Raw genomic sequence first — 26792 nt, 5'->3', positions numbered from 1 at the left:
TCTTCGTGAGTTCTTGCTAAGTTGTTGTCCAATAAGGACTGAGGGGCATGTTAATGTCACCCCAGTGCTTTCTTTTTACTCTTCTTTGAGCCTCATCTCTTTAAATTCTAGGCACTCGGACCTCTGGAACTTTGTCTCCCCCTTGCTTCGACAACTTTGCTAGAAACTGCATGGGGAGTAATATGGAACACGTAGAGGGTCCACTTTGTACAGTTTCCTTCCCCCGTGGATGCTTCTATTCTGCTGCGTGTTGTATCCAGGAAGTGCCAGTCAGCCCTAACCATTACACCAGTCCCTATATATACCACTCACAGTCTGTTTTTATTCATGTGTTGATTACATATCTTTATGTATGCCATGCTCTGTCCAAGGCTCTGTATTAGGTACTGACATTCTCAGATTTTCTCACATGCCCCTAAGAGCTGAATGGTACAGTGATATGGAAAATCTACATGTAGCCAACTATAAAACCAAATTCAATCAAGCTTCTTAATGGTGACCAGTTTTTCTTCTCGTGTGCATGCCTCTGCAATGTAGCTGAACCCCTTCCCTCCCTTCCCTTCATCAGGACTAATAATCTGAGGCGGAAATCATATTGTGTGCATTGTGCAGTCTGAGTTTCAGGAGACTGTGCCTTCCACTTTCACCCTCTTGGAATGTTGATCTGAGACTTCCGCGTAAGGACAGTGGGGTAACTCAACACAGTACTCAAGGTCACAGAAAAGAGAACCAAGTTCCCTATCTATAGTATTTAGCAGTGACTAGCTAACTAACTGACCAGCTAATAGACTCTCCAGCTGACCAAGGAATAGGAATAGACCTGGAGAGGTCCTGCAGGGAGCAATCCATGGTCAACCCATGCCACTGTAAATGACAGCGGATCATTTTCCTTAAGATATTGAGCTTTCAAGCTGTGTGTTGCACAGAGAAGTTGGAGAGTAGCAAATGCTGCATACCGTCCCTTCTGAATTTCTGTACTAGCTCTGCCCACAGGGATGGCTGCCATCTGTGATGGTCAAAACATTCATGGTTCACATCAGTCACGTGACAGTCAATCCTTATCATGTCATATTGCTTGCCCAGTAATCTATCTGATCTCTCATTGACTAAACCAAAACCTCCTCAGGGCTGAGATCTGTTTCTTAGCTGTGTTCTTAGTGGCAGCAGTGGTAGTTAAAAATCTATTTGATAGTGACATCTATTTTATTTTATTTATTTAAAAGTTTTCTCTCTCTATGCGTGTGTGTGTGTTCCCTTATATGAATGCGATATGAATATGGGCTTGTACACATCATGTTGTATGTGTAGAAGTCAGTGGGAAGCCTTGGATGTTGACTCCCATTTTAAAGTTCACATTTTTATCAGCTTATGAATTACCCTGGGTACCTTTGGCTCAAAGAGCCTGAGAGTATAGGGCTCTGTTGAGGTTTAGGAAGCATTATTCTTAGTAAAACCTCTACCAGTGTTATTTAAATGACTGTAGTAACCATGTGGGAGAGTTCAGTATTATCCTCACTGTACAGCTACAGCAGCCGATATGCAAAAACGAAACCCTGGTACACACACGTGAGTTTACGAGTGCGAACTGGCACGAAAGCATGGATATCTCACTCCTCCAAACAGAGCATTTTCAGGAGCTGTGGAGGAGCAGACAGGTGAGCTGACTGCCAGGCAATCTTAGGAGTGCGACTTGAAAGCCAGCTGGAGTAAAGATGCCGCAGGATTCCTTTCTTCTAGCTTGGAGGGAAATACGAGACAGAGACCACGAGTTAGCACAGGGCGGCTGGGCCTGAGGAGTGTGAGAAGACACCATGCCATTCACAGTCGGCCTTCTCCAAGAGGACTGGAGCTGGCCCATCGTTCCCTGCTTCTGACTGTTTGACCCCTTTTCTTACTGTGCTCTGTGGCTCATCTCAGTGCAGCACAAGGTCATCCAGTAGAATTCTCTCCAGGGAGATCATTTTGGGTGAAGAAGAAAAATGGATGGAAAAAAAACGAGCTATTTTTGACACAGTGTCTTGGGTGCTCTTGTTGCAATCGTATTATGAGCGCGAAGTTCCTAGGACCTTCTGGGAAAAGAGCAATTTGGATCAGCCCCATGGTCGTTAGAAGGACATAATATTAAAATGACAGGAAAATATATAGACTTGTCCCTTTAGGGTTTTCTTTTTAAAAAGGACTCTGGGTCTTTTATGGCACTTGTGGAAATAAATCTGTGAAAACAATAGAAAACCACAGAGGGAGAAGGCATGGCCACTAGGTCCAAAAGTCTGAGAAACTTTGAGGAGGGGCTGCTCAGAAAAAATTCAATTAATGTCGTCATTCAACTAATGACAATGATAATGGTAATAATGTCGGTGATTATTAACACATCTTTACTCAGAACTTCATGCCAAGGGCTTATGAAATCTCAAGTTTAGTAGTAAAATAAGCAATTATGTGTACACATTCATACATGTGTATCATTTTGCTCACAGAATTTGCAGCTCGTGGAAGGAGTCACTCTTAAAACCAGTAAGAAAATATTGCAAAATTTGAGAAGAAGAATAAAGGAAGAAATAGGGGGTAGGGGTTTTGAAAAATCAATACAATTCATGTCCATCAAGTTAGAGAAACCAAAATAGGCTTCGCTAAGGAAGTAATATTTTGGACCTGAACCATTCATTGAGCCTTGGAGATCAAAGAAAGTAGATCCAGGAGAAAGCACCGGGGTAGTTGGGAAATGGAAGAAGAGGAAGAGATCTTGAGTACAGAGAGACAAAGTTCTAACATGACTCTTTTTGTTTCCTTTCCATTGTTTTGATAAAACACTCTGACCAAAGACAGCTAAGGGGAGGGAAAAGTTAGGTTCAGACACAGGTCACAGTCCCTCATTGAGGGAAATCATGGCAGGAAGTCAAGCAGGGGCTTGAAGCAGAAACCATGGAGGGACACGCTTGCTGGTTTCCTCCCAGATTCTTACATAGCCCCCAAACTACCTTCTTAGGGAATGGCACCACCCACAGTGGGCTGTGCCCTCCTACATTAATTGACAATTAAGAGAAATCCCTATATATCAGCCTGATCAAGGGAATGCCCCATGCAGGTTTTCCTTCTCAGATGACTCTATGCTATGTCGGGTGACAATTACAAACTCTCAAGAGACTTCTGTCTCCAAAAGTAAATTATGAGACGCGAGATCACCATCATCTCATTTGCTTCTTATGTGAAACTCAAGCAACAATAGATCATCTTCCTATATCCCTGGGCAAGCGGGGACGTCACTGCTCTGACCTGTGTCTGTTTAGGACGAATAGAGGATTACGAGGTAGCGTCTGTCATCGTCCCAAGTTAACCTTCCTCGAGACTGCACTGTGTGCTGTACACAACTCTAACGGCGGTAGTCCAGCGTTTCTGTTTGCTGCGAAACAAGACTCGACTCTCAAACATTTAGAAATCTGTCCTCCAGGAAACATTTTATGAAACACCAGAGAGAATGGAGGCAGGCCGGACTGGCCCAGCCTCCCAGACCACAAACTGGGCTGGTTCTGCAATGCGTCACTAACCTCCAGGGCCCAGAGACCATTGCAAACTCCTCTCCGAGAACCTAATAATTATTGGTTGTGCAAAAAGTGTCACCATTTTTCTGGCAGCGTTCTGCTCTCTTTGGCACAGGAGTGGAGGGCTGGCGGGCGGGGGGTGGGGCGCAGTGGCAGTCTGCAGTGACTCTTAGTGGGAACTGGCTGAGCATGTAATTATATCATGAGTCAAGCACTCCCCAGGGACGTAAGATGACCAGAGGAAAATGAAATAACATTATATTCCACATGAGTAAAGGCACTGGTGGGGTAAGCTGACTCCCGAGAAAGAAAACTGGGGCGAAGACATTTCCCAGCAATTAAGCGTCTTATGACATGTCCCCATGTCCCCTCTCTTAAAATGAAGGGATTATGTGGGCACGATTTATGTCTTTGCTTTAAGCTTGGAGGAACAAGTGACCAGAGATGACAAGCCACATGGATAGATGACCTCGATGGCAAACAAAAAGGCTTTGAGCTGGAAAACTTGCGTTGCTGGGTTCCAACAGAGCGCTGTTTGTTCAGGAAGAAATTGGACTGACAAATGTGGCAGGAGCTAAAACATATTTTTTTCCCCCTGGCTAAACCACTTCCAAAGGTATATTTTTATGTACCCAGGAATAGCAGCCTGTTTGTCTTGCTTCGGCCCCGTCTCCTCGTTTCTTTTCTGAACCAGCAGCTGAAGAATTAGGTTCTTTGCTGATGGAGCGGCTGGAGGGGTCCTGCAGTGCAATCCTGCAATATCCCCGTTTCCAAGATGATAAAATTATCCAGGGGCCGTTTGCTCAAGTTCTCCAGGGTAAATCAGTTATAGGCACCTCCAGAAGGGTTACAGGGCTAGAGGTGCCCCAGGAAGGATGAGCCGTCTATGCTGTTTTCCAAAAGGAGTTATTTGACTGAAATTATTATTATTAATTTTTTTGAGGCACATCTTGCTATATAGCCCAGGCTAGCCATGGACTCACCAGCCTCCTGCCTCAACCTCGCAAGCACTGCATTTACAGATGTGCTGTAATGGCTAAAAACAAAACAGAGTTGTTCTAGACAGAAGGGGCAGTTACCAATATAAAGCTCTGAGTGGCAAAGAGTAAATAAATTTTGCTGTGTCCCTTCCCTCAGTCTTTGCCAGGGAAACCTAGGGTGTGCGTATAAGGGGCTCTGTGTCAAGGGAAAAGCAAAGCAACAGCATCCCGCAACACATTCCTGGGGAAAGTCAGTAAAGGTAAATACTTTGGGTTCATTTTTGATGTGTTCAGCGTTCAGTGTGAACATGGATTTACTTGGAATGAGTAAGAAAATACGAAAGTAGAAAGGGGAGAATTATCAGAAGTCTCAAGCTTGGCTTTCTACCCAGTCGTGAGGTGGTAAGACTCAGAGGGAGCCATCCTATCCAGCCTCAGCCGCAGGAATAAGGGTGAACAACACTGGACATGACTCTCGCTCCCTTGCTAAAATCCCTGAGTGTTACTAACACAGCCAGGGTGACCTGCCTGTCTTCAGGAGGCTTCCGCATGCAGTTCCTATGAGGTGGACTAGAGCACAGTATGGATTATAAACAAAGAGCTTGCAAAAAAAAAATCACAGTTAACTGAATGGTAAATAAACAAACTGAAGGTATTTATTACCCAAATTGAACTGTGAAATGCATTTATGTCTCATCTATAACGTAATGCAGTGAATACAGTGTTTTTAGTTCACCTGCATTGTGACCGAGACCCATCGCATGCTATAAAGTGTGGAATTTTCAGTTTGTGATAGCACGTTGGTTCTACCGATGCTTTAGGTTTGGAACATCTCACGTTAGATACGCTCAACCTATCTGCTATTCCTTTAAACATACTGTTGTATGGTGTGTGTGCAACTACAGGCTTGTGCCTGCAGCAGCGTGAATAAAGACTGGGATACAACTCTTAGGAGTTGGTTTTCTCTTTCCACCATGAGCATCTTGAAGAGGGTACTGAGGTGGTCTGTCTCAGTACGCTATGGACTTTTACACACTGAGCCATCTCACTGGTAAGACAATGAGAAACGTGTGTTCTCTCTTGACCTTTGTTCCAGCTCACATTCAAAACTTCCCAGTGATGCTATAGCTATTTAGAATGTGTCTTCATCCACCCCCATTTCATTCGTGGACCATAGCGATATTATTTTCACAGCCACGTGGTGGCGCACGGCTTTAATCCCAGCACTTGGGAGGCAGAGACAGGTGGATGTTCATGAGTTTGAGGCCAGCCTGGTCTATCAAGTGACTTCCAGGACAGGCTCCAAAACTACAGAGAAACCCTGTCTCAGAAGAAAAGAAAAAAGAAAAGAAAACAAACAAACAAACAAAAAAGAAATTCAGTTTTCTAAATCTTGCATTTTTTTTTTTTTTTTGGTTTTCAAGGCTAGCCACCATGATTTCTCCTAAGACAAGTTTATTTTCCCCGTTTACTTCACATTTTCAAAACTAAGATTTCTTTAGAATTGGTTATCATGGGTATTTCGCTTAGAAGTATTCCCACCATTCCCTGTATGGTTGTGAAATCAATGACTTGGTTTGATACAGAGAGAGTGAGTGAAAAGGCAAATGGCTTCTGAGATAAATGGTCGGAGTCTGAATTTCACTGTCCTCTCCTCCCGTTCTAAACTCCAGGACCCCGAACATGAAAGAGTTGTGGATAAAGGGTTCTCGAAGAGGTAGAAAGAGCTTATTAACATGACTCCTTCTTAAAAGTGGCTGACTTCTTCTAACTTCTTCTAACATGGAAAGACACAACTATGCTCTGAGGGAAAATTATGTGAACACATGAGAGAAAGTGGCCACTAACAAGCTAAGTGGAGAAACTTCCAGAAGAAAATAGCGGGGCTGGCATTAGCTTAGACCGTTATAATTAAACACCATGGACTGGGTGTCTTTATAGAATAGGAATTCACTTCTTGGGATTCTGGAGGCAGGGAGCCTAAGATCAAGGGACTAGTAGAGAGACTCCAGGGAAGGCCCTCTTCCAGATGGCATTCTTCCCATGTCCAAACCCAACGGAGATGGCCTCAGCCTCTTATAAAGGCTAATCTCACCCTGCAGGCTCACTCTCTCTTTGTACCCTATGTAAACTGAATTTCCCAAAGGCCTTCTTTCCATGGTGAATTAGAACTTCCATACATGACTTCAGCGTGGGGGAAAACAGTCAAACAATGTCACACTGTGGTCTTCAGAAGGGCGAGCAACGATGTTTCTGTTGTCTAAGCCTCCAGGATCACACTTTGAGAGCTTTCTTACAGATCAGGACCACCATGCTACAGATGGCACTGCCCACAGTGGGTTGGACATTCTCGCATGAATCAACAATCAAGACAGACATGCTCACAGGTCAATCTGATGGGACAATGCCTCACTGAAGAATTTCCTCTCAAGTGACTCTAGCCTGTGTCAAGTTGACAGTTAAAATTAGCTCAAAAACATCACAATTGAGTTTTCCTTTCCCATTTCCTTTCCCTGACGGTCTGTGTCTAGCTAAAGCCAGAACAATCAGTAAATTCTATAAAACTCAGCACAAATGTGATTAAGTGACTGGGGGTATAATCTTAGACTGTCCTTCTCTTCCATGATCCTTTCAGAGTTCAGATTTTTCTCCCTTAAATACTATCTTTTAAACATTGCAGAAGCATTATTTATAGGATCTCTGCTAAACCGCTTTGGATGCTCTTGATTGAGGAGATGTGGTAGACGATCAAATTAGTTTGGGTCACAAGGGAAAGTGTCCATATGAAAAATGAATGGGACTCCAAGGGATTGAGGATTTTAGAGAAACCAGACCTGACTGCACATTCTTTCTTTTGCCAGTTGGATTTGGATTGTGTTACTGTATATAAGTTCAAGGAATAGGCTAGCCAGTCTGGACAAGAGAAAAAGTGACCATGAATTGAAAAAGAAGAGTGGCGGAAAGTGCGGGGGGGGCGGGCCACATAATTTTCTTTGATGCAAAATACATATTCTTGAAATCTTTTCCCCATGTACCCATTCCTATAAACATCATCGTTTCTTATCCTAGAGGAGATGCAAAATTCTGGACTCATAAAAAATAACTGTCTTTAAATCCAGATCATATATGTTTTGTGTTTGAATATCAATACTATTTTGTTTCATTTAATGAAGGGTAAAGTTTCTCCATTGATTATAGTATAGCATGTCTTCTCATAATTCTGTTTTATTTCTTTGATTATTTTTTAGTTTCAAACTCAGTGTCCAACATTTTATTTTCTTTTTCTCTTTTTTTAAATTGGGTCTTTGGGAATCTTAATTAGTAGTGTGTTTTGATCATATTCACTCCTCCTCAACACCTCCAAGATCACCCCCTTCCCTATCCACCCAACTTTGTATACCCTTTTTGTTTTGTTAAACTCATCAATCCAGTTTGTACTATCCGTATAGTTTTGGCTATGTGGCCTCCCACTGTTGCATGCTTGACTTACCATAGGCTATACTCAAACAAAACTTACTCTTCCTCTCCGAGCAGCTATCAATTTCCAATAGCTCCAGGGCGAGGCATGGGACTTCATGTCTACTCCTCCTATCCACACTGGGTTTGTCTGGCATGAGCGAGCACATTCTGCTGTAACTGCTGAGACTTCATATGTGCAGCTTCCCACTGTATTTGGAAGACATTGTTTCCCTTGTAGTCAGCAACTCCTGTTGACTGAGGTTTCTGTCCCAGCAGGTCCCACAGCTGTTTAGTCCCAAATAAACACAAAGAGGCCTATATTAATTATAAACTGCTTGGCCTATTAGCTCAGGCTTCTTAGTGCCTGGTCTAGCTGGCAAATAATGCAATTGTACAGTATCTCTTTGGACAAAGAAATGATTAAAGTGTTCTCCATTTCCCCCAAACTGGAAGTCAATCAGACCTTTTTCAATGAACCCAGCAGGAAATGACAGTCGAGTCATACACAGAAGTTTCCCGTCAAACATAGAAGACATTTAGAAGGGCATCTATCCTAGTGGCAAACAGACTCAGGATGTCTACAGTGAATCATGACATTTCTGAGTAGGTGGCAATTAGCTGACAAGGGGTATCTGGTACTGAGGTTTAAAGGCAAGGGTGGATGGGTTATAAGGTTATAAACTACTTTTACTCATGATTTGCTCCAAATATCTCAATGAAGATTCCCCTACTGGTCTAAACACAGTGAATTCTCTGCTCTCTGTGTGAAGACACAGGATAGAAGAAATTAGATGATTAAGACAAACAATAAAAGTACTTGACACTCTCTGTGAAAGAGCTCATCATCGTGTAAATTTAAGTGTGTTTCTCCCCCAGTGCATATTTATTTGATCAGCATTTGGAACACTAAAGGGCACATCATTGCTTACTTTTTTAGAAGAAAAAGTTCAGAGCAATTACCAAAGCAACCAGGGTAAGGAAGAGACCCCAAGTGAACCCTGCTAACATTATTGGCCTTAGGAGATACCGACTGAAAAGAGTGCACCTTGGTTATGGAAGGACATCTCAACTCATTTGCCCTTGAAAGTCTCTCCCAGTACATAAAACAGCATGCGCTAGAGTCTGAGGGTTGAAGTAAGCCAGTCTGTTGTTTTCCCTATGTTACAGAGAGTGGAAAGGTGACTGGGAGAATAAGAATGTCACCTGTCCCTCTGTGGTATGAAACCCAAGTTATCTTCTACACCCGCCTGCAGTGAAAGTCAGTGGATCTACGTGTGTGAGCCCATGAGGACTCATCTATCTTGTAACTGTGGCAACATGCCTGTCAGAAACCACTTATGTGGGAAAGATTTATCTTGGTTTTCAGTTTCTTGAGCATTTCCATCTACCATGGAGGAGCCAAAATGGTGGCTGGGCTTGGTCTGTGATGGTGGGAACATGGAGTAGAGAAGGAAGCAGAGAATGTACTCTAAAACTAAAGATGAGTATTACCTTCACAAAACCTTCACTTATGAAATGAATGGATTCTGTTGGCCTACATCCACCTCCTAAAGATTCCATGGCTTTCAAACTAGGGCCACAGTCTAGGCACCAAGCTTTCGAAAACTGAGCAGATGGGAAACAATTCCAGATCAACAGAGAAGGAATCTAGTAAAATCACTGATAGTGTTCAGAGTCCTGTTGGGTTCATTTTATTTCATGCAGGGATGCAATCTCTTCAGGAGGTTTAGGCAGACATCTTGTTGCATGTGTGTTTATGACCCTGAGTGAGAGTATGATTTGGTCCACAGTCATGATATTCCCAGCAGATTAGCTGAACGAATGTCACAGGCACGGTGAGTCACGCTAATCAAATATTTTGAAGAACATAAAGAAGATGAAGTCATTTCTTGATGAATTTAAGTTCAGATTCCTTTCCTCACCAGCTAATAGTTCTCATTATTAACTTAAGAAACAGCCCCCTGGTTTTGTTCTATGTATACTCTTCAGGACACGTAGAAAGCTCTTGAATGAACTAGGGACTAAACTAATTGTTTTTCACGTCATACTGATACATGGTTATTGCACTGCAAACCAAAGCCTACTCATTGTCTACTCATGTTGCTTTAATTTTGGAAAAACAGATAGTTTGGGGCTGGGGTGATGGCTCAGTCACTAAAGTGCCTTCCGTGGAAGTAGAGGGCCTATGTTTGGATCCACAGCACCCACGCGAGAAATTGGCTATGGTGGCACACACCTGTAACCACAGCACTGTAAGGGTGGTGGCAGGAGAACCCCTGCTAGCAAGATAGCTAAACTTATGGGCAGCAGGTCCAATGAGAGACCCTGTTTCAAAAACAAAATAAAAAAGGGAAGGGTGGAGGATAGACCACCCAAGATGACAACCTTTGATCTCCAAATGCATTCACACACACATGTATGTACACACAAGTACATATACCACATACACAGAACACAAAACCCATCACACACAGACGATATGTAGAGGTTGGGAATATGCAGAAGGAATTGTGAGCATGGGACTGAAGCCGCTGTCCTCATAGTCTCTGGTGCTCCTATGATTGACACCTGGCATGCCCATGCTTCCTCTGCTAGAATAACGCACCGGTATCAGACCTATCTGCTTCTGTTAAAACCCAGAGTTTATCCACGTTTTCTGGTTTTACTTCATTTTCTTGCTGTCCCAGAACTCTTCTGAAATACCATCTTGTATCTAGTTGCCCTGTTTCCTTCATCCCCCCTTGGTTATAAGAGTTTCTCAGAGTTTTCTACCTTCATTTTCAGCAATCCTGACAACTTTGAAAATAACTGGTTGTTTTGGGCTATGTTCCTATTTTTATTTTTTGATGTTTTTCTTATGATTAGACTGGGACTGTGGGTTCTTGAGAGGAAGATCTCAGAGGTGACGTGTACTTCCTCACACCATACAAAGCACACATTCATCCCCACAGACACCAACAGTGAGGTTGGTGTCTCCAGGATGGGGGACACAGTATGGCCATACTCATCTCTCTGAAGGCGGGGGGACGTCATTGTGTCTTACCCACTGTTGAGGAATGGGGTCTTACACTCTTTCCACTCAAGGGCAGAGTGTCTGTAATTATTTGGAATTCTGTGAAGGAACATGATCTGTCTTTTGTATTTATTTATTTATCCATTAATTTAATCATTTATTTTGCCAACTTGGAGTCATAAATAGTTATTTTCTGTGATGAGTAACCTACTTTATCCTCATGCTTTGACTATTATTAGAGTTCATTCAGTTGGGTCCTTTGCTATGATGTCCCCATCAGTATGTGTGTGTATATACACATGTGTGCATGTGTGCAAGTATAAATGTATATATGTATGTAGGCACACACATACACTTTAAGTTTGTCTTAGTACATCTTTACTTTCTGATGTCACAAAATGCTTCAGAACAGTCCTGTACATTTCTTATATTAGCCTTTGAGTCAGCTGAGTTATTTTTGTTTTTTTGTCTGGTTGGTTTTTGTATTTTTGTCCTTTCTTGTGATTCCTGGTTCCTACAATGACAGAATGTTCTTAGAAACAAAGATTGTAATGCACAATGCACTAGTCACTCCTGGGATATCTGTTTCTGGACCCCTCCCCACTAGCAGAGCGAGGAATGTGAATGTACCCGGTTTCTAGATATAATTGTCTGTAGGTCATAGTTCTGGTGACGCTCTCTACAAGGCATTGCTAGCTCTCCTGCCACATAGATAACCAGCCAATGACTAAGGGAGAGGGATGGTTTTCTGGCGAGCTTTAAATCCCATCCTAAACTTCTGGCATCTAAATTGAAATCTAACCTCAGAATTACCGAGTTCAGCAAATGATTGCTCACAGCTGATACCTACAGGGTGCGGTATGAGATGTCCCTTTCTGGCTTGGCATTCACTTCTCTGATAAACTCCTGCCACTGCGTGCCCATCCACCCATCTCTTAAGCAAAATCAAGTTCTTTGGCCATTGAGTTTCAAAATAATTGCAGCATTTAGTTTTGAAACTCTGCCTAGAGGCCTGTGGGCAGCAAGGCTGTTTAAAGAAGACTAATAAATGAAGAAAAATAAATGTACGGGGTGAAAAAGTAAATGGGGCTAATCCTATTTGGAGAAAAACCCCAAAGTGACTGCTTATTTATAAGAACGAGAATAATTTTAGAACAGATCAGTAATGTAAGCAAAGTAAACACACCAGGCCTGTGCTGTCTACATCATTGTGAGGTCTCTGCTTCTTGAGAAGAATCTCTGACTGGCTTCTGGTAAATTATGGACCTGAACCAAAAGCTGAGGTAGGTCAGTATCCCCTGGTCCACGCTCAGGTGAACAAGGCTATATTGAGACTTCCAAGTAATTTAATTTCCTGTTTCTAGCTCTGTCGATAGAAATATTATGCTAGGAGCCTGCGCCGCTCTGAGGGTCCTCAGTCTCCCTGTGAGCTCCTGTTTTTTTGCTCACTGACTTTTTCCTGAGGAGAGCCTACTGGGCCCGGCTTCTGCCTGCTCTCTCTATAGGGTATTAGTGGCACCCAAAGTCGGTGACCACAACCCTTCCCAGGTGCCTTAGCGGAGAGTGCTCTTCCACCTTAGAGAAGGCCAGAAATGTTGGTGCATTTACACTTCGGAACATCACCGTCAATGAGAAATGGGAGTAAGTGTTTAAGTTCTTGGCTTCATCCCCCTTTGGTGAGACAATTCTAAGCTGTGTTTTGTATGGTGTCTCAGAGATTCCTGGTTGCAGGGGGTTGAGCCCCAGCTTCCCTGAGCAGTAGACTGTTACTGACGTCATCTTCTCCTTCCCACTCCCTGATTGGCTCCCTGTACATCCTCACACCTCCTCAGCTGCTTGTTGTCACCGAGCCACTTGTATAAAAATCCTTGACTTGGAGTATGAGTCACGGAGGACTCTAACAAGACAGTGAGATTCAGAGACTTCAAAGACTCGTGCAGGGTCACACAGCACTTGACGAGCAGAGGGCATCATAAACATTCTCTGATGAGATTCTAACGGATCTCATGTGTTGTATGATTGTGCAACCAGGGATCTTAAAACCGATTTTATGTGATTTTTTTTTATGAAAAACTTGTTGGTATTAAGAAAAAACCCACACTCTGTCTTTTAAGCTTAGATTTGTATAGCATATTCTGAAAAGATACAGGCAGAAGTACAAACATCAAAGTGAACAGATATACATTGGATTGCCCATTAAAATGAGATATGGGATGCTGGAGAGAGGCTTGGGGGCTAAGAGTACCTCTGTTGTTCCAGAGGACCAGCGTTTGGTTCCTAGTCCCCACACCCAGCCTTTTATAACCACCTGTAACCCTAGCACCAGTGCCCTCTTCTGGTCTTCTTAAGTATCTGCTCTCTCTCTCTCTCCCCCCCCCCCACAGACACATACATGCGCAGACACCCTCCTGCAAATTTGCCTAAGTGAAAAATAAAAAGCTTATAAAAATGAGATTTGGGGATCACAGGTGACAAGTGAAATGAGGGTTTTGAAAAATGCCAAATGATGTCAATTCAAAGGCAGTCACCGCATAAAGATGATTGCTACAAACAAGAACAATCAAATATGGCAAGCCAGTTTCAGGACAAGGACAGGGACTTAGGGCAGAGCCACTTGGGTTTTTACTGCTAATACTTCTTCAAGAAGTTTTCAATGGATAGAAGTTGGCGGTTACTTAAGATTGAATGAAGAGTTGCTTTGAGATCCCTCAGCATTTCAGAGTGTCCTCCCGTCTCAGACCTTGGCACCATTTGCTTAGTGGGCAAACTAGAAGGCAGGGACATTCCAACAGACACCAATTTACTCTGAGGCCTTGGAGACATGCCAAAAGTTCTGACATATAAATCTACAATCTAGAAACAGTGCAAGACAGATGTGACATTTCCCGTAGATGAGAAAAATTCCCCGAATAGATCATTGCTATAGAGTCGTTAAGACATGATTCATTATTTATATGTGTGCGGAGGGTGGGGTGGGGTGGGTGACTGTGGTTGCAGTACCACTGGAGTCCAGAAGGCGGCGTCGGATCTCTGGGCTCCAGAGTTACAGGTCATCCAAAGTGAGTGCTTAGAACTGACCTCAGGTCCGCTGCAAGAGCAACAAGAGCTTCTAAGGGCTGAACCACCTATCCAGCCCCACCAGACAGTCATTTAACACTTAGAGAAAGGAATCTGTTGCCACCAGGAACCAAGAAGAGTTTATTGTAACAAATTATCACAGCTTGCTTTGTTGTGAAGTTTTGATGGCTTCAGCAGATGTATGTCAGGGTGTGTTGTAATAAGAGCAGCGGGGCTGTGTCCCCGGCACCCAACCGTCCACATGGCTAGCTCTAGCTTATGCCCCGAAATAATTACACCGAAACTGTATTTTTTTAAACACCGCTTGGCCCATTTCTATCTAGCCTCTTCTAGGCTAGCTCTCGCACCTGGACTAGCCCATTTCTAATAATCTGTTTAGCCCACGAGCTGGCTTACCAGAAATGATCTTAATCTGCGTCTGCCTGGAGTGGGAGAATCATGGTGACTCTCTGACTCAGCTTCTTTCTCCCAGCCTTCTGTTCTGTTTACTCCTCCCACCTATGTTTTAACCTATGAGGGCCAAGCAGTTTCTTTATTGCTTAACCAATGAAATCAACAGATTGATATATGACACTCCCACATCAAGGGTGCTTTGACAGCACATGCCAACTTGAAGCATGATTAAGAAAAACTCAGAGACAGAAATTTGGGTTCAACCTGACGACCAGAAAAGCAAAACAGTCAGCCACTGGCTCTTATCTCTATCTCAGTCTGTAATGGTAGTCCTGCCTCCAGGAATCTCAGAATGAGACTGTGAGTGAGAGCTGTCTCCTCCCATTTTATATTCTTCTCTAGTTCTGGGATTAACGGCATGAACCACTACTGTCTGATTTCTATGGTAAGCTAGTGTGGCTACTGGAACTAAAGGTGTGTGTCATTGCTGCCTGGTCTGTAAGGCTGGCCAGGGTGGCTGTTTTACTTTTCTGATCCTCAGGCCAGCTTTATTTATCAAAATACAAATGAAACACCACTACATCGACTTACAGTTTCTCATGACAGACCCAGATATCAAATAAAGTGGTTGATGGGATTTTCATTTGGCTTTGTTACTTGTTGAACAGTGCTGTTGGGTATGTTGCCTGAAGTGTGGGTGCTAATTCTTTAGTTTTGGAAAAGCAAACTTAGTGTGATTTTTGTGCCTGAGCTGGGTTCAGATCCTGACTTCTAGATACTAAATGAATCATTAAACTAAGTTTTATGTGATTTTTCTCTACTAAATAGGAAGAAAAAATTATTTAGTACTATTGCCTTCATGGGTAGTGAAACAAAACATGTAAAAAAAGTTCTTAAATTATAATGCTTTAAATAAATTCTAATTACTAGATTTTAGCAAAAAAAAATGAGGTTTCAATCCTCAGAAAATCCGTCTTAATAAAAATTAAGCATAGTTCTTTTGCCTTTAGGAGGAGTTCATTGCTTTATTCCATAGTAACTAAAATATTCTACAACTGTTTCCAGATCAGGTGCAACGTTACTGGAACGGGAAATGTTGCCTGGATTCCTGGTTGGGAGTCTTGGCTAGTGGGCAGATTCCGTCCTAGCGTCCTCTTTGTAAAGGCAGTTTTATTGGAGCGCAGCCAAGTCTACCCAGTGGCAGATTGTTCCTGGCTGCTTCCGGCTGGAAGAGCAGAGTGGAGAAATTGTAGCACTGACCATATGACTTGCAAAGAGAAAAAAGATCGATATCACGTGCTTTATAAAAAGTGTTTTTCTGGGCTGGGCTGTGACTCAGTGCTTGCCACACAAGTCTGAGGACCCGAGTTTGAAACCTCAGCACCCACATAAAAGCTGGATGCTGTAGCATGCATGCCTATGATTCTAGCATTCCTTCGGGAGGTGGAGACAGGACAGTCCCTAGAGGCTTGTGCACTATCTAGCTTGGATCACGGAGTGGAAAAATGAGAGACCCTGTGTCATCCACGGTGGGAAGAAAGGGCCAGTGCAGAGGCTGACCTTTGACCTTCTCAGGCACACTGGTGCACACATGTCACTCTCTATGCATACATACATACATATATGCACATACAGATTTTTAAAAAGAAGTTTGCTGGCTCTCTGATCTCCACTAACATGGGTGTACAGTGTGAAACTATTCACAGAGAACATGGTCGAGCAATGATAATGCTGTAATCAGAACAGGAGCTGTAACTTTCCAGAGAATGTCCACATTTTACTCCAGCAGGTCACACACTGGTTATCAAGGTTTGTAAGCTTATAGAAGGCATAACATAAAGAATATGATGTCGGAGCAACATCTACAAATTGCAGGCCCAGAGAATGGCTCGACAGGCATATGAAAGTGTTTATCACCAAGTCTGATGATGTGAGTTTGATTCCTGAAACCCACACGGTGGGAAGAGAGAACAAGGTCCTGTGAGTTGTCCTCTGCCTTCCATGTGTGTGCTGTGGTATGTGCACACGCAGCTGTTCCAGAGAGCCGGGAAATCGCCTGTGGAGCTCCCACAACGTGCAAGCGTTAGGCTGTTGAAAAACTGCATTGCCCGAAACAGTGACGACTTTGGGCAGTGTGAGCTCGTGTATTTGTTTGGCTCACTCGTTGTCTAAATGTGTAGCTCCACTTCCTAAACTAGACCAAGTTGATGTCCTTTCTTGTAAACAGACATTCAACCTATACCTTCTTTAGGAAGTTTCAAATCACTCAGTGTCATTTAAAGAGCATTCCGCAACAGGCAGAGTGCTCCGACATTGGTTAGTGCTTAATAATGACATGAAGAATGTATTTCCTCGACTTTTGAACTGGTGAGAGGTAGTGATCTGGGTAACGCAGAGAGCTTTTTTTTTTTTGTTTCATCATTGGACTCTGCTTGCAACTAAGAGTCAGGCAGGCAGCTGCTAAGCTCTAAAAGTGAGACCTTGAACTTTGAACTTGTACCGAATTTCAGCGTTAGGTAAGTCTTCCATTAAAATGCAAGCAAATGATTTCATGCTGATGGTAATAAATTGCAGCTAAGTTTGTCTATCCACATTGCTTAGCTATAGGTTAGGTTCTGGGGACTGGAGGGGAGAAAGGACAGCTTGGAGGAGTGTCCAGAAACTGCCACTGATTTTAATTAGGTTTCTAGAAATAAATGCATTTGTTAAGTTTAGCTAGATCCTTGATAATATCTAATGAAATCATAGAATTTTAGAATCTGTAGTATTCACAACGATTTACTTCAACCTTTCCAAACCATATTCATTTATCCATGTGTCAGTCTCTTCAAACTGTATACACTTGTGTGTGTGTGTATGTGTGTGTGTGTGTGTGTGTGTGTGTGTGTGTGTGTGTGTGCGTGCGCGCGCGCACATTCATGCTTACATGGAAGGCAGAGGACCATTTGGGGAGGTCCATTCTCTCCTTTTATCACAAAGGCCATGAGGATTGAATGCAGATCATCAGGCTTGGTAGCCAGTGCCCTTCCCCACTGAGTCATCTTGCCAGCCTCACAATCAATTCCTATTTTATTGGTAGAAAACCCAAGGAGAAAGGAAGGATATTGCTGCCGTCATGGATGTCTTTTCTGGAAGATCACGGGTTGGGCCCTGACCCCTTAGTGCCGTCTTGCTTCCTCTCTAGGACATTCCAACACTAATTGAGAGGGAGTGTGTCTGTGAAGGAATTCAGTTAATGGGGTATGAGCTGAGGGAACCAAGTTGTGCTCGGTGAGGGTGGCCGCTGCTTAGGATGCCCGAGTGGGGGCTGAGGAAATGGCTGTGAGAAATAGATATGCCCCGAAAATCAGTGCTGTAGCAGAAAGAACACGGTCAGCTCTGTGCATGCGTGTCATAGCTAAAAGATTTGTGAGTCCTTTCAACTTGAAAATCCTCAACAATAGAAAGGGGATGTCGGGTAAACACGTCTGACAATCTAGAACCTGACGAAATCCTGTCGGGGATGTTGTAAGTTGGGCGTCCAATGAGGCAAAAAGTGGAAGACACAGGCTGATGGTGTAGACTTAAAACTTAAAGGCAGCATGTTTTCTTAACAGGGAGCAGTTCCCAACCTGTGGGTCACGACCGCTTGGGGGGTCACATATCAGACATCCTGTATATCAGACATCCTGTATATCAGATATCCTGCAGAGCAGATACTTACATTATGATTCATATTGGTAACAAATTTACAGTTACGAAGTAGCAACAAAGTAATTCTATGGCTGGGGGTCACTACAACATGAGGAATCATGTTAAAGGGTCACAGCAGTAGGAAGGTTGAGAACCACTGCTTTATAGTGTGGGGGATCAAAATCAATGCCTTGTATACACTAGGCAGGATCCAACAGCTGAACTGAACTCCCCAAGCTCTGGAGATTAATTCTGTGTGTGTGTGTGTGTGTGTGTGTGTGTGTGTGTGTGTGAGTGTGTGTGTGTGTGTGTGTATGTATGTATGTGTGTGTATGTGTTTGGCATTGTGGTTTTGGAAATGAAGTCTTACTGTGTTATCTGAGAGTATAAAGAAGAAGAAAACAAAATGAACAGAAATGACAAATGGAAGTAGAGCTCCCAGCATTTGGGAGTAAGTCCCTAGAAGAAAAGTGACAATGGACGGTGTGTGTGTTTGTGTGTGTGTGTGCATGACAAATCACAGAAATCATGCACAAATGGCTCACTTTTAAAAATATTCTTTTTGGATTTATATTTATTCTCATTTTGTGTGTATGGATATTTTGTTTACTCATGTTATCTTGAGTAACATATACATGCAATACCCATGGAGGCCAGAAGAGGCCCTGCAATCTCATGGAACTCAAGTTCCAGGTAGTGAGCCACCCTGTGGGAGCTGGGAATCACACCTGGGTCTCTGCAAGAACAGCCTGGGCTCTTGAATTCAGAGCCATCCCTCTAGCCCCAAACCGCTCATTCCTAAAAAGGGGGAATTTCATCTGGAAGAGCTGGATCATGAAAGACAGAAAAGAACTTTGACTCTGAGTACTGTGGTGACCTCAAGCACCAAGAGAAAATTCCATGTGCTTGTGCAAAGGGATGACCACTTCAGGGTCCCACAGACAGCAGACTTCTCAATGGCAAAATTAAATGAGAGAAGACCTGAAATAATGAAGGACTGTAACTTTACATACAGCTGATATATAATAAAATAGCCGCTTCAAGTGAAGTAGAAAAGTTTTGTGTCATGAAGCACATATGGAGAAGGTGGGAAGAGTAATCAGATCATGGCAAACACACTTAGGAGTCTTACGGAGATACACTGAAAGAAATCCATGATCAAGCTCCTTGGGTGCATACAGGTACAGATGCCATGGAAGCCTGCCCAGCCATTCTTTTGTTTAGGGAGTTAACTAGGCTCTTGCTTACAGTTCCAGAAGGTTAGTCTGTTATTGTTGTGACAGGAAGCACACAGGCATGGCTGGAGCTAGCTGAGAGCTTTACATTCTGATCCACAGGCAGCAAGGGAGGAAGGAAGGGAGGGAGGGAAGGAGGGAGGGAGGGAGAGAGAGAGAGAGAGAGAGAGAGAGAGAGAGAGAGAGAGAGAGAGAGAGAGAGAGAGAGGTGGAATAGAAGGGAGAGAGGGAAAGAGGGAGGGCCTGGTATGGGATTTTGAAACCTCAAGGCCCACCCCATGACAAACCTACTCTAACAAGGCCACACGTAAAACTAAGTGTGCACATTTATGAGCCTGTGCGGGCATTCTCATTCAAGCCCACAGGGAGATATAGAACTTGGCCAGCTGTGTTAGTTTGCTAAGCAGCTGTAACAAAGCCCATGGACTACTGGATAAATCAATGGATGTGTCACTTATAATCTCAGAGGTTGTGAGTACAGACACAAGGCACCTTCCTCTGCAGGATGCATGGCTTATGGACATCTCTCTGCTCCCTGTGTCTTCATGTGGCCCTTCCTGGAAGACATGTCTCCTTCTTGAAAGTCAACAGTCATACTGGATCACAAGCTCATTTTAAGCTAATCACATCTAATGACACTCTGTATACAAACACAGTTACTTTCTGGGGTCCTGAGGCTTAGAATGTGATGATATAAAAATTGGAGGGTGCAACCGAGTCCAAAATGCTGTCATTCTCTCACCCCTTATTAAAAAATGTACAGATTTCCAATTGCTCTTACAGGCCATTTGTAGAGCCGTTATCAATGTTTTATATTCTGCCTGCCACCTCTAGATATTGCTAAGTTTAACAAATAAATAGAGACTAAATCACGGGAACAGACAAGGGTTTGAAGACAGCTTGGGATAAATTTTAAGGTCAGCCTGAGTGAGACTCATAAAAATAAAATAAAAAGAAGAAAGAGAGGGAGAAACAAAGAAAGGAGAATGATCAATGATTGTATCAGTTAAAATATTGCTGTAAGAATGAAAATGGAGTCTATAGCTTTTAAAACAGAAGGAAAATTAATTTATTCAATATAAAGTGGGAAGAAGAAAGGAACAAAAGTATGGTAAATGGAAAATATAAAATGAAAGAGCAGACATAAACTAAAACATATCAGGTGTAATAGATAAAACACACTTATTGAAGGAAAATAATGGGAGTTTGAGATTCAATAGCATTGTGATCTAAAAAGGACAATCAAAGAAAAGCCACAGAGAGGTAAAAAGTGAAGCAACATCTGGAAAGTATGCAGTGAGAGGAATCTGGGGCCGACATTTTAATAACCGAGAAAGAAAACCCAAAGCCAGAATCTAAAAATGGACAGAGATGGATATTAGATATGGTGAGTGGAGAAATGGGACAAAGACAGAGTTGTTTGAACCCATTACACTATACTAAGAGAGCAGCAAGTGTTTCCAAGAGAGAGTTAGAAAAATTTAAGGAAGGTATTAGTAATCAACAAATATGGACAGAGATTTTTATTGCCTTCAAAGGCCATAGATCACTCAAGTGCACATATTCATATGCACACACAAAATTGTCAAAATTATTATTTTTGAGTATCTGAAAATTAAAGTATAATCATGTTATATACTATATATATGTACACACACACACACACACACACACACACACACACACACACACACCTATTTGTAGCACAAATAATAAAAAGCCAGAGACAGAAATTGTGGTTCATCCCGAAGGTCAGAAAAGCAAAGCAGTCAGGCACCGACTCTTGCCTTTACCTCAGTCAAAATTGTGATCCTGCCTCCAGGATCTCAGAATGAGAGTGTGTCTGAGAGCTGTCTCCTCCCATTTTATAATCCTCTCTAGTGCTGGGATTAAAGGTGTGCACCACTATTGCCTGGTTTCTATGTCAAACTAGTGTGGCTACTGGGATTAACGGTGTGTGTCACCACTGCCTGGTTTGTAAGGCTGACCAGTGGGGCTATTTTACACTCTGATCTTCAAACAAGCTTTATTTATTAAAATACACAAATGGAATAGCACTACACCTAGCTATAAATTTATTTATTCTCAACAAAGGATACCTATTATCTTTATAGACACGTGTAGTATTTTACAAAACAAAACTATAAATCAATTTCACCTGAGTTCTCAGACAGCAGTACCATAAAAATGAAACATAACTTACAAAAAATAGCAAACACACACCCCATTTGCTTAGAAGCTAAATATTTAAAAATAACTCAATAAGTGAAAACATTATATGTTAAATTTGTGAGCACAGTGAAGTAGAAACATTCAACGACTTAAAAACTAACAGGAGAGAAAGACCCCGGACAGATGGACTCACTCTCTGCTCTGGAGACTACAAGCAGCAGTGAGCGCAGCCAAGGGAGAGAGGAGAACCCTTGTGATCAGAACACTGGGAACAACAAAAGAGAAGATCAAGGAAGGCAACACCCGATTCCCTAATAAGTTAGCCAAGCGGACCTCTGATGGGATGAATCAAGATGAGAGAAAGCATAAACAAAGCACATCATGACAACACGGGATTCCTGCAGACACAAGAAATTTAAAACAGGTATACCTGAAGTGCTAGGTGAGTAAATAAATTACTAGGAAAACATAAAAATGCCAACATCCTCGTGGGAGGAGAAAATTAAACACATCAAGGAGATAAAACCTGACATGGTCCTTAAGTATATACCCTATAGCATCAATAATGAGAAGCAAAAACTCTAGGTTCCAATGATGAGTACATTTCAAATAAGTGAATTCTGTACTGTATTAGTTGTTATAGAAATAGAGAAAGACTAGAGTTGACTCAGCAGCACTTGCTGCTCTCGAAGAGGATCTCAGTTCGGTTCCCAGCACCCACTTGAAGTCTTACAACTGTGGCTAACTTCAGTTCCAGGGGATTCCGTCCCCTCTTCCACGATTTTTTGAGCCTCTGTGTAGGAGCTGTGTTATAAATGCATTAACTGTGTACAGCAAGCTCATCTATTCTTGATGCTTTGACCAGCTGTGGCTTTTTGTAATGATCTCCATCTACTGTAAAGAGAAGTTTCTCTGAGGAGGGGTGAGACTGACCCTTACCTGTGGGTGTAAGGGTAAGTATTTAGAAGTTAGAAATTGTACTGCTTTTAGAAAAGTGACAGTGAGCCAGGTGGTGGAGACACACACCTTTAATCTGCACCTGGGTAGCAGAGGCAGGTGGATCTCTGTGAGTTTGTAGACCAACCTGGTCTACAACATGAGTTCCATGACAACCAGAGATACACAGGGAAACACTCTGTCTCTCAAAAAAAAAACAAAGCAAAACAAAAATGAGACAAGAAAGAGAAAGTGAGAGTAATAGGTTCTCCTCTAGGTTCTGTGGCCTCACTAGCCAATCGTAGTTGGCTAGGTTTACAGTACTGAGCATGAATTCCCATCTATTGAGTTGGCCTTAAGTCCAATTGGGTGGCTGTTAGTTACCTTGGGAAATCTGTTCTATTATTGCAATTTTTGGACTATGTTGCTGTGCTGGTCATTGTTGTGGTTCATAGGTATTATGGATGGACAGGAATATTGTTACTTTTTCCCCAGGAGCTTGAATAGCTCATCCCAGCAGTGTGAAGGCAAATTCTTGGGAAGAAGGCTCCCAGGACAGATCCAGATCAGTCCCCTAAGTCCCGTGTCTCAAGTGTGCTGTGTCTTACCTTCTGGAAGGTAAGCAAAGGCAGTGACAATGACCTATATTGTGTTGGGGGTCTCTTGGTGTACTGACCACAACTCAGAAGGAGCAAAAGGAGGTTTCTCATACCTAGTACTGTTTTTTTTAAAAAAAACAGTTTGTAGTTTATTGAGATGGTGGAATACTGTAAACCCCATGAGGGCCTCAATTAAACAACAGACACACATAGACATGCATGCACATACAAACTTACATAGACATGCACACACACACAGTGTAATTTTGAGGAAGCATAAATTTTCATTTGATTGTTCTCTGGTCATATAAACATTTTATTGCTGCTGGGTACCACACGGCTGTAGTCAGAAAACTGCTGTTTGTTTGGATGTTCTATGTTCTCCTTTTGGCACCTCATTCTCTACACAGGGCAACCCTGGGGAGGATTTTGTCATTTAAGGACAAACAATATTGATGCACTCACCATAGGAAGGTGGCTCCTGTGTCTGTTTTCAGCTTTCTCTCAACTTTGAAATATGAAATAAATGCAATTTTCAAACCTGTACTGCATTCCAAAGCGTTTTTTTTCCTCTCAGGAATGCTTTTGCACTTAACACCCCTGTGAACTCTGACCATATCCCCTCATCTGGAAGGTCTATTCCGAGGTATCTGAGCAGGCTGCCAAGTTCGGCCCGGAACCCTATCATTTCTGCATTATGGATGCCTTTCCCTCTGACAGCTGGAATTAAATGTTCAGAGGCATTTGGATTACATTTGAATTGCACAGTTGAATCTTAGTCACCTTTCCATAGCAGATGGAATCTTTAACACAGGAAAAGGCATTTATGTGAGTTCAGCGAAGCAGCCAAAGAGAGATGCTTAAATTGGGATGCTCCAAGTTGGGGCTAGGTTCAGCTAGCTGTCTGGAGAGATGTGTGAACTCATTGAAGCCTTGACAATAAAGGCCACTCATTGGAGCAATCCCCACAGACATTTTCCCATTAAGAAAACTCCTCCAGCAGAATTTTCCCACTTAGAGTCTTTTTAAGGTCAACTATCAAATTCAACACCGATCATGGGTATGCATAATTTCTATATGTATATGGGCATTCTCTCTTAGAGCGTTTTTTTATTTGTCCATCCATAAAATGATATTGAGTTTAATGGCATTTTCTATTTGTACATGTTTCACCCTACCTTTGCTTATTGGGAAATTCTGCTGCCGAATTGTACAAGGTCCAAGGGTCTGCACCTGGGTTTGGGTCCTCACTACTCACCCCTCCCCCAATCTACGGTGACCAGTCAAGAACGAGATGGTGTTTCATGTTGGACCTGACTGGTAAAAAGAAGTCCATCATCTTCAAGCATGCTATGGATGGAGGGTTATGTACCTCTCTCCATCATCATTCCTGTCTGTGGAGGAAAGTGAGTGTGGTAGAGAGAGGCAGAAGTCCAGAGCACATCCTTCAGGTTCCCTGAGCTATGACTAAAGCTGTTTTATGTTGTAAAATAGTGGGTGATTTTTTTTGAGGCCCACAGGTAGAATGTTACGATTTAAAAACATACGTTTGGTTGACACATTGACATGCAATAGACTTGTGATGGTCAGCTTCCACTCTCATCTTTGTGGGATTTAGAGTCACCTTGGAAAGGAACCTCCAGGTGTGTCTCTGAGGGCATCTCCAGAGAGTATTAAGAGGGGCGACCCACCCTGAATGTGGGTGGCATCCTATGGGCGGGGGCCTCAGATTGAAACAAAAGCAAAGTGTCAGTGACCCCCTAGCATTCATCTTTCTCTACTTCCTGATGGATGTGCCATGTGACCCGCTGCCCTCAGATTCTGCTGCCATCATGGAGGACTGTGCCCTCTAACTGCGGACCAAAGTAAACCCTTCCTTCCGGATGTTACCTTTCGCCACGTATTTTGTCACGGCAATGAGAAAAGCAGCCAGCATGCCAGATTGGTGAATTAGCTTTGTACCAAGGTCAGAGTCCAGTCATTGGCCTCTAGATCCTGTGGTTTTAGCATCATGGGGCTTCAGTAGTAGAAGGCAATGCTATTCTTTCTTGTCACGGCAGATTTCTGCTTCTTAGCACAGCAATCCTAGGTTTTGAGAATAATCATTTTTCACTTATCCAGAGTCTGAATTTAAATCCTACCTTCTGCTGAAACTTCTCTTCTTGCTGAGTGTTGGGTTCACTTTTCTCTGTGTTTTCAAGAGATGCATATCATTTCTGAAGATTTGATGACAAAGACACACTAATCAGTAAAGAAAACACTAGTATCAAAAATATCCTCAGCATAGGCTGCATTTTTTTGATGCCGGTCTCCAGTGCTAAGGTTCTCTTACTGGTGACGCTTTCTGAATTCGGGGCTTGGTTTTCTATTGTTGCTGTCACCAATTGGCATGTAGTATCTCAAGACAACAAATTTTGTTATTTTGAAGAGTTCATGGTTAGGAGTTCAAAATCACCAGTCTTCTAGACCCAAAGCCACGTTGTGAGCAGGAGCTGGGCCCTTCTGGATGCTGGAGGTGAGAATCTGCTTCCTTGATATTTTAGGTTCTAGAGGTTGTATTTGTTGGCTCTTGGACTCCCGTTCCACTCTTAAAGCCAGTGATCCTCTTCATTCTTTCTATTTGTGCCCACTGCTGTTTAACATGCCTTGACTACGGTCTTCCTGTCTCCTTATTATCAGAACTTGTGTGACTATATCGAACCCATCTCCATGGTCCATGCTAATCTTTCCACATCAAGTTCCTTAGTTACACTGGCAAATTCCCTTTTGCCAAGCAAGACAGCATATTTACAAGTTTTGGGCATGACAATTTGAATATATTTTATTTTTTGAGGAGTTTATTCTGTCTACTACTCAAATATTTGCCTTGTGTAATGAATTACTTTAGTGTGAGATGACATGGACCTGATGGATTATTAATTAGGAGTCACTATGATGAAATGTCTCAATTATGATGGTCATTAAAATGTTTACAGGGATGGTAGTTCAGTCTCTAATCCCAGAATTTGGGAGGCTCAGACAGTAAGATCACTTCTCACTAGTTCAAGGATAACCTAGGTTATACGGGAAGACTGTACAACCAAACAACCATGTCCACAGAACTATTAGTCTTTTCTGGGGTAGTGTTTGTGCTCTGATAGGCTAAAATCCCCCCTTTGAGATGGGGATATGGTGGCATACTTGATTTTAGCAAATAATTCTGTTTAAAAATCATATTTTCTAGGGCAGGGCTGAAGAGATGGCTCAGTAGATGTAGGTGTTTGTCCCACAAATCTGAAGACCTGAGTTTGATTCTTGGAACTCACGTAAATGGGGAAGGAGAGAGAGCCAGTTCCAGAGTTGTCTTCTGACCTCAAGATACGTGTTCCACATGCACATCAGTCTCTCTCACACACACCATATATAGTTTTAATTAGTACTAATTGAAATAAAATTTAAATTATAATTTCTTATTTTAAATAATTGTTAACAGTTATAGAATGTCTATTTGGAAATCAGACCCATGTTCTTTTGTGTGCAGAACAGTCACAAGCCTTGGTTGTCAGGGCGCTGTCTGGATTTTTGGCAAAAGTCCTTCCATCCCTCTTGTCCAGAGAAGGTAAAATCTCAGAATACACTTTTGAAAATACTCTTGCCTAATCACGGGGCTGTGAGGTTCAGTCACAGTGAACCCAACCTTATTACTAATTTCTTCTATTCTTCCATCCATGTCATCA

The sequence above is a fragment of the Microtus pennsylvanicus genome, chromosome 10, assembly GCF_037038515.1.
Source record: "Microtus pennsylvanicus isolate mMicPen1 chromosome 10, mMicPen1.hap1, whole genome shotgun sequence".
NCBI lineage: Eukaryota > Metazoa > Chordata > Mammalia > Rodentia > Cricetidae > Microtus > Microtus pennsylvanicus.
This window is presented reverse-complemented; position numbering follows the sequence as displayed.